General features: G+C 38.7%; 1 protein-coding gene across 3 annotated transcripts in view; it reads left to right on the top strand.

The window, feature by feature from the left end:
* The window catches only part of MCTP2 (multiple C2 and transmembrane domain containing 2), a 235,120-nt gene that overhangs the window by 178,913 nt on the left and 46,189 nt on the right, over window positions 1-10,018 (top strand). The window lies entirely within an intron of this gene.

Genomic DNA, 10,018 nt, shown 5'->3' with positions numbered 1-10,018 from the left:
TTTTTTTTTTTTTTTTTTTCTGATTTATTTCAGTCTTGTGCCTTAAGTTTTCTCTAGCAAAGGAAAGGATTGATTTATACAGCTGACGGAATGAAGGCTATTAGCAGAACTCTCCACTAACAACCTGGTTGGTCTAATAAAAAATATCACATTTACCCGAAGAAGACCAACATGGCTACAACCAACTAAGGACCCTGAATTATTGTTTTCTGCTAATTTTGGTTCAGAACTCCTTACATTGCTTTCCATGGGATGTCACTGCTTTCTACATATGTTCTCCAAGTTTAATTTTAATGGAAAATAGTAGCTCTACAGCTTTCCATCAAACCCAATTGCTGACATTTAGTAGTTGTTGTGTTTTCTTGCTGTTCAGTTTACAAAAAATGACTAAAGTAGACTTCAATTTTGGAAGAATTCTCTTTTTTTAAATATACTAAGTAGATGCCACCTTTTCTTTTATTTTGAGGCATATTTTTAACTTTGAGAATCAGAACTGAAAGTCTCAGCTCATAAAGATAAAAATGTTTAATTTGTGTACTGTCTATATAATTGCAGAGAAGCAAACAATTTTGCAAATTGTATCTACTTATGCTTCTGTAACTTTTAAACTCACAGGGTATCCCACGTAGACCTTTGCAGAGCAAAAATATTTGTTATCCTAATTGCAGTTCCCATTATTCAAGGGTGGGTGGGAATGCAGTTAGCTGTTTAAAAAAAAACAACAACGTACTGCCTGTATAAAGATGCTCAGAGTTGGCCCCTGTCAGAATATGATGACATGAAAATTCATTTCCATTAAAAATTGTATTAAGCAATTTTTCGAAAAAAACGTTTAGAATGTTAAATGGGAAAACATAACTAATATAGTGACATCAGCATTACTACTGAACACGGCCATTAAGAATTGATGTCTTAATGTACCAGCTCACATTTGTGTAAGTTTTCCTTTCTTCCCTGCATTTTGGAGGATTATTTATAATTATCCGTCTTACTCTTCTTAATAGACTAGACCTCTCTTTCTAATTGCTTCTCGCTCATGTTCCCTCTCAGTTAAACTGAACTCTTAAAACTGATTATCAAATAACTGTTTAGCTAAAATATTACTCGATACCATTTTAAAGTGTGCTTATGTCCACAAGCAGAGAAATAAACAGTGAGGAAAAAGACCCAGACACAAAATTATTATTATTGATATTCATCAGACCTTCTACTTGGGTGGTTTTCTTTATTTATTGGAGAAGTGATAACTACACAATTGCATAGCTGAGGAGGGGTTTGCTGCTTTCTGTTTTAAAAGCAGTACGGATACTACCAGAGATAGTGGACTTTTAATGCACAGTGAAGAATGTCTTATACACTGATACCTATAGTAACACATTCATACTGACTATGAGATCAAATGTTCTGGCTAAAAAGCCTTAGGGAAGCATTATGTGTCTGAGGTCTGATCTATTGTCTGGGAGGTCGGAGAGTGTTAATGCACTCTGCAAAGATTAGACTCCCTCTCTAATTGCTCCAACACTTCCTTAAAGGATTTAAACAGTCAAGAAAGGTGATGCTCCTTGTCAATTTTTGTCTTCTGACAGCCGTTGAAGTTTATCTGTCTTTCCATGGACACTGCTACATCAAGTAAAACAGGCAGTGTCAAAAGCATAAACCCTGAATTAGGACTGAGAGCAATGAGTGACATTATTCACAGCTCAGTTATTTTACCTTTTATATTCTTTACAAAACAGGAACAGGAATATTTTACATCCCACTTGTACTCTTTACATTTTAAGATGCTAGTCCCATGAAAAGTTGAACTCCTTGATTTCCTTTGTAACTCACTTTTCCTTCAGATTTTGGCCTCCTCCCTTAATGAGGGATAATTCTGTACCTGGCATGGATCTACCATGTATTTTAAGAGCTCTTATTTTAGTAGCCCATGCAGTGGTGCTCTCATAGCTAATCTGCAGATCTCCAGATCCTCATCTAATGACCTGGAGCCATGCTGTTCATCAACAAGCACTTTTACTTTCACAGGAAATATTCAGGATCTGATTGTTCTGGGTTCTCCTGGACTTTACTGAGAGAACGCAAATGTGCTCTGTTCAGATCTGTGTTAGGGTCATGATATTTATGACGTATGTTTATATTAACATAACTATCCAAGTAAGTTTTTTTCCTGATCACAGGGAAGTGAGGCTGGAAGGAACCTCACAAGGTCATCTAATCCAGGACCCTCCTCAAAGCAGGGCCATCCCTGCCTAAACCCGCCAAGCCAAGTGTTTGTCCAGCCTGCTCTTGGACATTTCCAGGATGGAGATGCCATACCTTCTCGAGGTAGCAGGTAGCCTGTTTCAATACCCGAACACCATCATATCAGAAAGGTCCGCCTAATCACGCATCTAAATTTCCTCTGCTGCAGCTTGAGTCTGTTGTCTCCTAATCCTGTCCCTTATGGCCACAGAGAAAAGCGCATCTCCATCCTCTCTCTAATCGCTCTTCAGATATTTGAAGACTGTTATCAAGCCCACCCTGAGTCTTCTTTTCTCTGGACTAAATAATCTTAGCCTTTTCAGCCTTTCCTCGGAAGCCATGCTTCCCAGGCCTCTAATATATATATATTTTTTAGCTTTCCATGGATCTCTTTTCAATCTGTCCACATCCTTCTTGACTCACGGTAACTAACAAGCTAACTATGAATTTACCCAGTGCATCAAATAAGCTACAGAGATTCATTACTAGATTGGAAGCATCAAATAGCTTTCTGCTTTTTGGGATGGGGTATTTTTGCAGGGAGGAAAAGAGGGAGGGGGAGAGCATGTTGTATTGGATCCCAGTTGCAAGGTATATTTTGCCTGTCTTTGAAAAGTCTTTTGAAATGTAGGGATGAAATATGAAAAAGACCAGAAAGTGTTTATCGGGACTCGTAGTAGAGATAATATCTTTTATTAGACCAGCAAGATTTTTTCAAAAAAAAAAAAAAAAATTCTTTAATTGCAAGCTTTTGGGCACAAACACCCTCCATCAGGCATTGGAGAAAAGATTGTAAAAGTTCTCCTGGGTAGAAACAAAAGCTCATGTTTCAGAGGATTTCACAGAGGAGTCAGTAGATGGAAAGCTCCTCTGGGCAGTATGTATGTATGTATAAATGTACGTACAAAATAAATGTACAAAAAGTGTGCATGGCAGGAAAAACTAGATCATCAAGAGATGACTTGAAAATTTTAATATGTGCCTTGAAACGTTCATATTTCCTATCTCACATCCCTAGCAGTGTTACCTGGATATAGCTGAGGGCAGGATTTGACCATATATTTTTTAAATAGTTTCAAAGGCAGATAAAAGAATTTCCCCTGCTCTACAAATGGCTCTCACAATGCGGTAGGTCCTGCCAAACAGAGAAGAACCCTGTGGTTTGTCCTAGGGGATTAGCAGGTTTTTCAGCTGACGGCACTTGCAATTTTACTTGTACTGTACGGCCTAAAGCTGTCAATATGTGTGTATATATGTGTGTGTGTGTGTGTGTGTGTGTGTGTGTGTGTGTGTGTATGCATCTTTTATGAAGACGTTTGAGCAGATGACTAACACAGTTGCTCAAAGTAGAGATGGAGTGGGGAAGCCCTTTTGGCTCTGGATTAGAAATATAGGAGCAGAATTTGTCAAATATATATTCTGATCCTTCTCGCACAGGCAGTTCTCTTATTTCTCTGTGTAGCATGTTATCTTGCACTGTTGCTCTATTGCATGAAACGTTTCATCTATATAAAAAAAATTAAAAATTCAAACAAAAATCTGGCCCACGAAGAACAGGCCCTTTGGGCATATGGTTCATTATGCATATTCGTTTAATTACTAAAACACTTGGGATGTCTCTGCTGCCCTTGCTTTCAACTTGCAAAGTTGGATCTGTTCTGCTGCACAGAGTATGTTGAACAGGCATGTCAGAGAGGGCTTCATTTTGCCCTCTTTAAAAATATCTAGCAAGTTCTAGCATGGATTGTTAGAATTTACTGAATATTGGTTCAAATCCCTGAATGAAACAGTGGGTATTTTTTTTCTCCCCGTTATTGCACCAACTCCCTTCTCCAAAAGGCTGGCTTTACAGTGGTTAGTTCATATTCATTTTAGTGAGTATCAGAGTAATGCGAGACTAGCTTTACATTTCAAGCACATTCCCACAAAGCACCTGAAGTCTCCCGTTAAAGCTGTATAACTTTTATTAGCTAAGAAGGGATCACTGCGATGGTGTGACTTTAATTGATTTTCAGGACAAACAGGTGGTGATGGTTTAGGCATCCCCTAGTCTCCTGCCATTCCTAATTTGGAGCTGCACATATAATAGCTTTATTAAAATAAACAATCTTCTGGCTTTAGTCTTACTTGAACAGCTGCCTTAAATTGCAAAAAGGTCTTGATTTTTTTTTTTTTAAAACAGTTCTATGCTATGAAAAGCAGGATGCCATAGGTCTCTCACTAAAAAACCTTTATTGCATAGTCATGCTATCAGCATTAGATCTTGGTTTTTTGTGACGGCTACAGTTGCTAATTCACAACATGATGACTTTCTGCATTGTAGTCTTCTATATTTAGGATTGTAATTACAATTACTATACCAGTTGTCTGTTGTGTTCATTATGTAATGTTGCAATTCTATGCACATGAAAAAATTATGTGTGTTCCTTAATCACCATAGGTTTTTTTTGTTTTTTTTTAATGAGCATCTAACATTCTGCTGCTGCTTTAAAAAAAAATACTATTTTTCTTTCTCTCCTTCTGAATACAGAATGTTGTAGTCTGATAGATACCAACGTTTTTCTTAATTCCTGCACAGTGCATTTTATCAAAGTCGATAGTAATACTGTGCAGTTCAGTAGTCCTTGGCTGGAGCAGGCAACTGTTAAAGTATCTGAGGAGTGGATAACCCGAAATTGTGTGCGTGTGTGTTAATTTTACATTTGGTGTTTTACATTCCAAATAATACATTTGTATTTGAACCAAGCAAACATATCGTGGTGTGCATTTTTGGTCTGGGAAGAAACCAAATCCATATAATAATTCTACCAAATTAACCATTGATTCTAAATTTGGGTCCCACCTGGGTTGTAGAAGGTAGTTGGGGAAACCAGTGTGCTAAGCTCGGAGACTGCAGACAAAAGGTACCACTGCAGTCTTGCACAACCGGCTACGACTCCCTTATGTGGGTTTATTACAACCTACATTCTTTTCATGCCACTAACGAAAGCTGCCGGTGAAATAACTTTGTGTGTTGAAGTGTGATATTGCTGCCACTGTACACTGAACTCGTTCTAATTAAATATGTTCAGTTTATTACAAATAGTCCTTTTTTCCTTTTCTAAAATCATTCAGATCTAATATGCGCTATGAACATGAATGAGAATGTTGTTCGAGTAGTTTAGCCTAAACTTCTTGTAATAACGGTAGTAACTTGATGTTGATTGTTCAGAGCCAAAGTCCACTTAATACTTTTCCCACTTAGTCTACAATGAAATCACCATCTGACTCTTTCTACTCATGTGTCTTGTAATGATAGCCATTATGTCTCCAAAGTGAGCAGATCTTAATCAGAACAGTTAATGGGGAGTTTTTCTTGACCTTTGAAGTTGCTTGGCTTTACCAGTAACAAATAAAATTGATGAAGTTTTACTTTTTTTTTTCTTTTTTGCATTTGCTTCCTTTTCATCAGCGAAGTGATTTCTTTTCCCTTTTTTTCTTATTCTGATACTTTTTGAAAAGAGCATTTAGTGAAAAATCAGACTTTCAGTTGGCACAATTACTGGCTTCTTCGAAATCTTATAATGAGAAACTTTCTGTCTGATGCTAGTCCTGAAACTATTACTCTGCTTTTAAAAAGAGAGGTCCAAAAATGACTTCATTTAATTTAGCCAAGATAGTGACAAAACTTCCCCCACCCCGTTTGAAGTACTTTCCCCTTGCTCTCCCCTCTCTTCCCTCCCCTTTCTCGGGAATGGCTTATTTACCCGCTGGTGGATAACAGTTTGACTTGTTCTCCCCCCACCTCAATGCTATAATGCCATCATAAATATTTCCCCCTGCTTTATTAGGGTTCATTGCTTGAGGATCCTAAATATATTTTCCTTGACTCAGGAAATGTAAACTATGGTGTATATAAGCACAAGGGGAAAATTAGAACAGACAGGAGTCTAACGAACGGTTATTTCTGCAGCATTCATGATAGAAAAGGATCTGCAGAACTACTGTCCATGCATAAACATAGGCCTCAAGGACTTTTCTATCTTTACTCCTCCCTGGGAAGAGGAAGTAGTAACCACAAGAAAACTCTATAAAGGCATCAAATAAGAATAGTGCTAGGCTATTATTCTTTGGGGATTTAGTATACACATGTTCAAATACAAACCCAGCCTTTTTTCCATTGATGGTATGTCACCAGCACCAGTACCTGATGGCATTATCCTCAAGTGTTTGCAACACCATATTCAGAATTGGGCAGCGATAAAAGTGAAAAACATTTGCAACTGGTTACTCTGTCTCATAATCCCTCATAAAAAGAGAGTCTCTTTTCGTAAAGCCTTTGTATTTGCTCTTTACTGGGCTGAGGTAGCCTGATATATTCCAGACAGGTGCTTGGATATCAGGGCAGTGAGTGCTTTGCAAATACCTACAAACAAAACCGAAATTCTTCATTGTTTGATCGGGCTTGGTTTGGTCCCTATATTTGAGTCAATAGCAATACTGAACAAACAGTCTGAGATCTGTATCTGGATGTTTTGCAAGTGGCTGCAAATCATTACAATCTGCCCTGAATAAGTGAGTAACTAGTGTCCCGGGAGACCAAAAAAAGAAAATAAACTTCTGACTCTCCTGTTTTTATTTAAAGTCTTTTGTTGTTGTTGTTGTTAAAGCCCCAGTTCATTGAGTCCTCTGATGTTTTGAGGATCACGGCTTTCTTTCAAAACGCGGAGTCAGGTTCTGCATTTTGCAGCAGAGGAAGTTTTAAAACGTGATCATCAACAGGTCAAAAACAGGAACACAAATTACACAAAAAAGGGGAAAAAAACACATAACGTCTACCGGCTTCAACTTCATCAACTTAAAAAAAATAAAGTTCTGGTTCTGGCTGGGGTGTGGCTTTCTCATTGCTTGGGAATGCTTGCAAGTGGCAATACAATTTAGATCAGGGGGAGCACAAACTCCTGTCCTGCTTCTCTGGGGTACTGAGAAGCAAGTTAATTCATAGTTGGTAGGGTCGGAAGGGACCTAAGCAGATCATCTAGTCCAACCCTCTGCCATGGGCAGGAAAGGATGCCATGGGTTAGGTCAAATTACTTTGTTCCTTTTCATGAAGTGGGTTCATGAAGCATCTTCTTTGCCTTGCATTCCCACCCTGCTCCTATGGCATGGAGAGCAGATGGCTGAAACCAAGACTTCTTCTATTCCTTATCTCATAGCCTCCTCAACCACTCCATTGTGCTGCGTTCACAGGCAGTAGGGCCAATTTGGGGGAGAAAAGGTAGAGAAAGGTGGGAGAGATAGGTACCACTTGTTCTTCAGCATGGCTGAATAAGGGCTATGACAAGCTAGTCCTTTTTCCTATTTTCTGCTTGGAAATGCTACCTAGGACTTCTCCCTTTCATTCCTTTAACCTTTCTTCTTTAGCCTTTAAATGATTTAAAACTGTTTTCCTGAAGGTACTTTTTAATTCTTGGCTCTGCATAGGGGCATACATTTAATATATACTGGCTGTGTCCTTCCTTGGCACAGGTTTTCTTTCTTAAGTTAGGTCCTGATTCTGGCTGCTCTTGCAATAGTGAACTTATATAGGCCGTATAACATACTCCTCAATACAAGCAACTCATAGGCTGATGAGCTGTGCAGAGCAATCCAGTGGTAGTTGGTTACATGGCATAAATATTTAAAGATGTTCTTTCCTTCAGGTCATTTTTGATTTCAGCTCAATAGGACATAGACTTCATAACACTATTGAGATGCCCGGCATTTCTTTTGCTGGGGAAACAAAAAGCAAATTGGATCTAAAGCAAATAGGTTTCCTCTGTCAGCGACAGTTTGTTTAAACATTTTTTTTTCTGCCACAAGCTTTGTTTCATATCGTTGCATTACAAAGAGGGAGGCACAGTATCAGTGTGGATGATCAGCTATTTCCTGGAGCTTTGACTCCACACCCACCAGGCAGACCATTGCAAAGCGTGTCCTTTTTCCAAAGGGTCTGCTGACCAGAAAAATGTGAGACAGACATCTGGGCAGGTAGAGCTGTTGCTATATGAATGCACTACCTTTTGTTTCACAAAGGAGACTGGCTACTCTAGCTCGGAGAGATTTCCCCTGGTTTTTCAGACTTTATGCCAGGGGCAAGATTTTTTCCCTTGGTTAGGCGATGTCACAGTGGCGGACACATATGAGCAGCTCATTTCTTGATGCATGGATTTTTTTCAGATTTTGTCAGACTTTACTGCAGGACTGGCTTTATTTTTTTGTCTTGCTGCTTGGGGTTTTTAAATTTTTAATCGCAGGAATAGGTACGTGCCAGAAATAATAGTTGTCAGCAGGACTACTGCCTCCTAGAGATTTATATTTTCCTTTCTGGGCCCCAATACCAAATTGCATTGGCTACAATTCTTTATTTTGTTTGGGACTGGGAGGCAGTTGAAAACCGTCGCCGAAGGGATGAGTCTTGTAACCGTCCTTGAATGTTAGGCTGAAAGTGATCAATTTCTCTGTGAGCGTCACAACTATGTGCATGAAGATCTTAGTAGGTTTAACTAGTAATTGGGTGGATTGGCATCTCCCAGTGCTGTGCTCAGTGCTGACCATGGTTGTGTCTCAGGTCAAAATTGGACTTGTTGTTTTGGGCCAGAAGAGATAACATGGTCATACAACTATTGATTAGTTCATGTTTTCTCTCCCTCTTCTTCCCCACCGGGCCTACGTTCATGAATCTTCTGTCAAAGCTGTCTTTAAAGTTCTGTCGAATTGTGCATGGTTCAGAAATCCAGGGTTTATGTTGGGAGGCATCTTTGCAAATATTTTTTTCACTGAGGAGGCATTTGGTCAGCGCTGGGGCCCCAGATAGCTAAGAAAATAGTATTTTGATAAAAGGTTTTTTTCTTTCCAGTTCACATTCTTCCTCTTATTTTCCCTATCCGATGGAATTGATTGATGTCTTTGTACTTCTCTCTTTGCCATTGTCTTCCAAGAATTGCTGGGTTGCATAAAGTACAATGTTTTACCCTCGCTAAACGGGCCAAAGGGAAGCTTTTGTTAATTAGAGAGAAATATTCATAATTATTGTACAGATGAACTACATAGATACCTTCCTCTGGTACTCTAAATCTCCAAAAATGATTCTCTACCACAATTGTGGGCTTGCTGGTGACAAATGTTTTATGGGCATGCTTTAGTAGTAGAAATCCATCTAAAATCTGTTTTTAATAGTCAAGTTCTAAATGAGAACCAGAGAAGCAGCAAAACCAGATTCAAAACGTGTTTCTAAGGGTTTGTTTGTACTTTGAGTGGTAGACTGCCTTCTCTCATCTCTTGCACTGCTGTCAAAAGGGCCACTCTCGTGGTTGTTCAAACTCCATGCTTCTTGACAGGAACAGTTGGACCCCTCTTCAATGATTTTCAGATGAAACAGCTTCCAAACCTCCAGGGCTCTAACTTGTAGTTATTAGGCCCTTTGAAATAGCAACACATTAATCAGCTGAAATCAAGTGGACTCTTCTCTGAAGTGATGATATTGGTGTTTTATTCTTGATAGTGGTCTTGTCTAAATTTTAGTTTCAAGAGTTCTTGTCGCTCTATTGGTACCTGCCTCCTTTCTACTTTTATTTTGTTATTTTTTCCCTTTATCCCGTATGCTATTTCTCTTTAATTTCTCCAATTCAGCCCTTTTACCAAAATGGGGGGTGGGGAAACTGATTTTTTTTTTTGTTTTGTTTTGGAAATTGGCTTCCTCTCTTACTCTTTAACTGTTCTCATCTAGAATATGCAGCCTATTAATACAACTGGCGAT

The sequence above is a fragment of the Gavialis gangeticus genome, unplaced genomic scaffold (genome assembly GCF_001723915.1).
Source record: "Gavialis gangeticus isolate Ggan-Ray unplaced genomic scaffold, GavGan_comp1, whole genome shotgun sequence".
In the NCBI taxonomy this organism is placed as follows: domain Eukaryota; kingdom Metazoa; phylum Chordata; order Crocodylia; family Gavialidae; genus Gavialis; species Gavialis gangeticus.
This window is presented reverse-complemented; position numbering and strand designations above follow the sequence as displayed.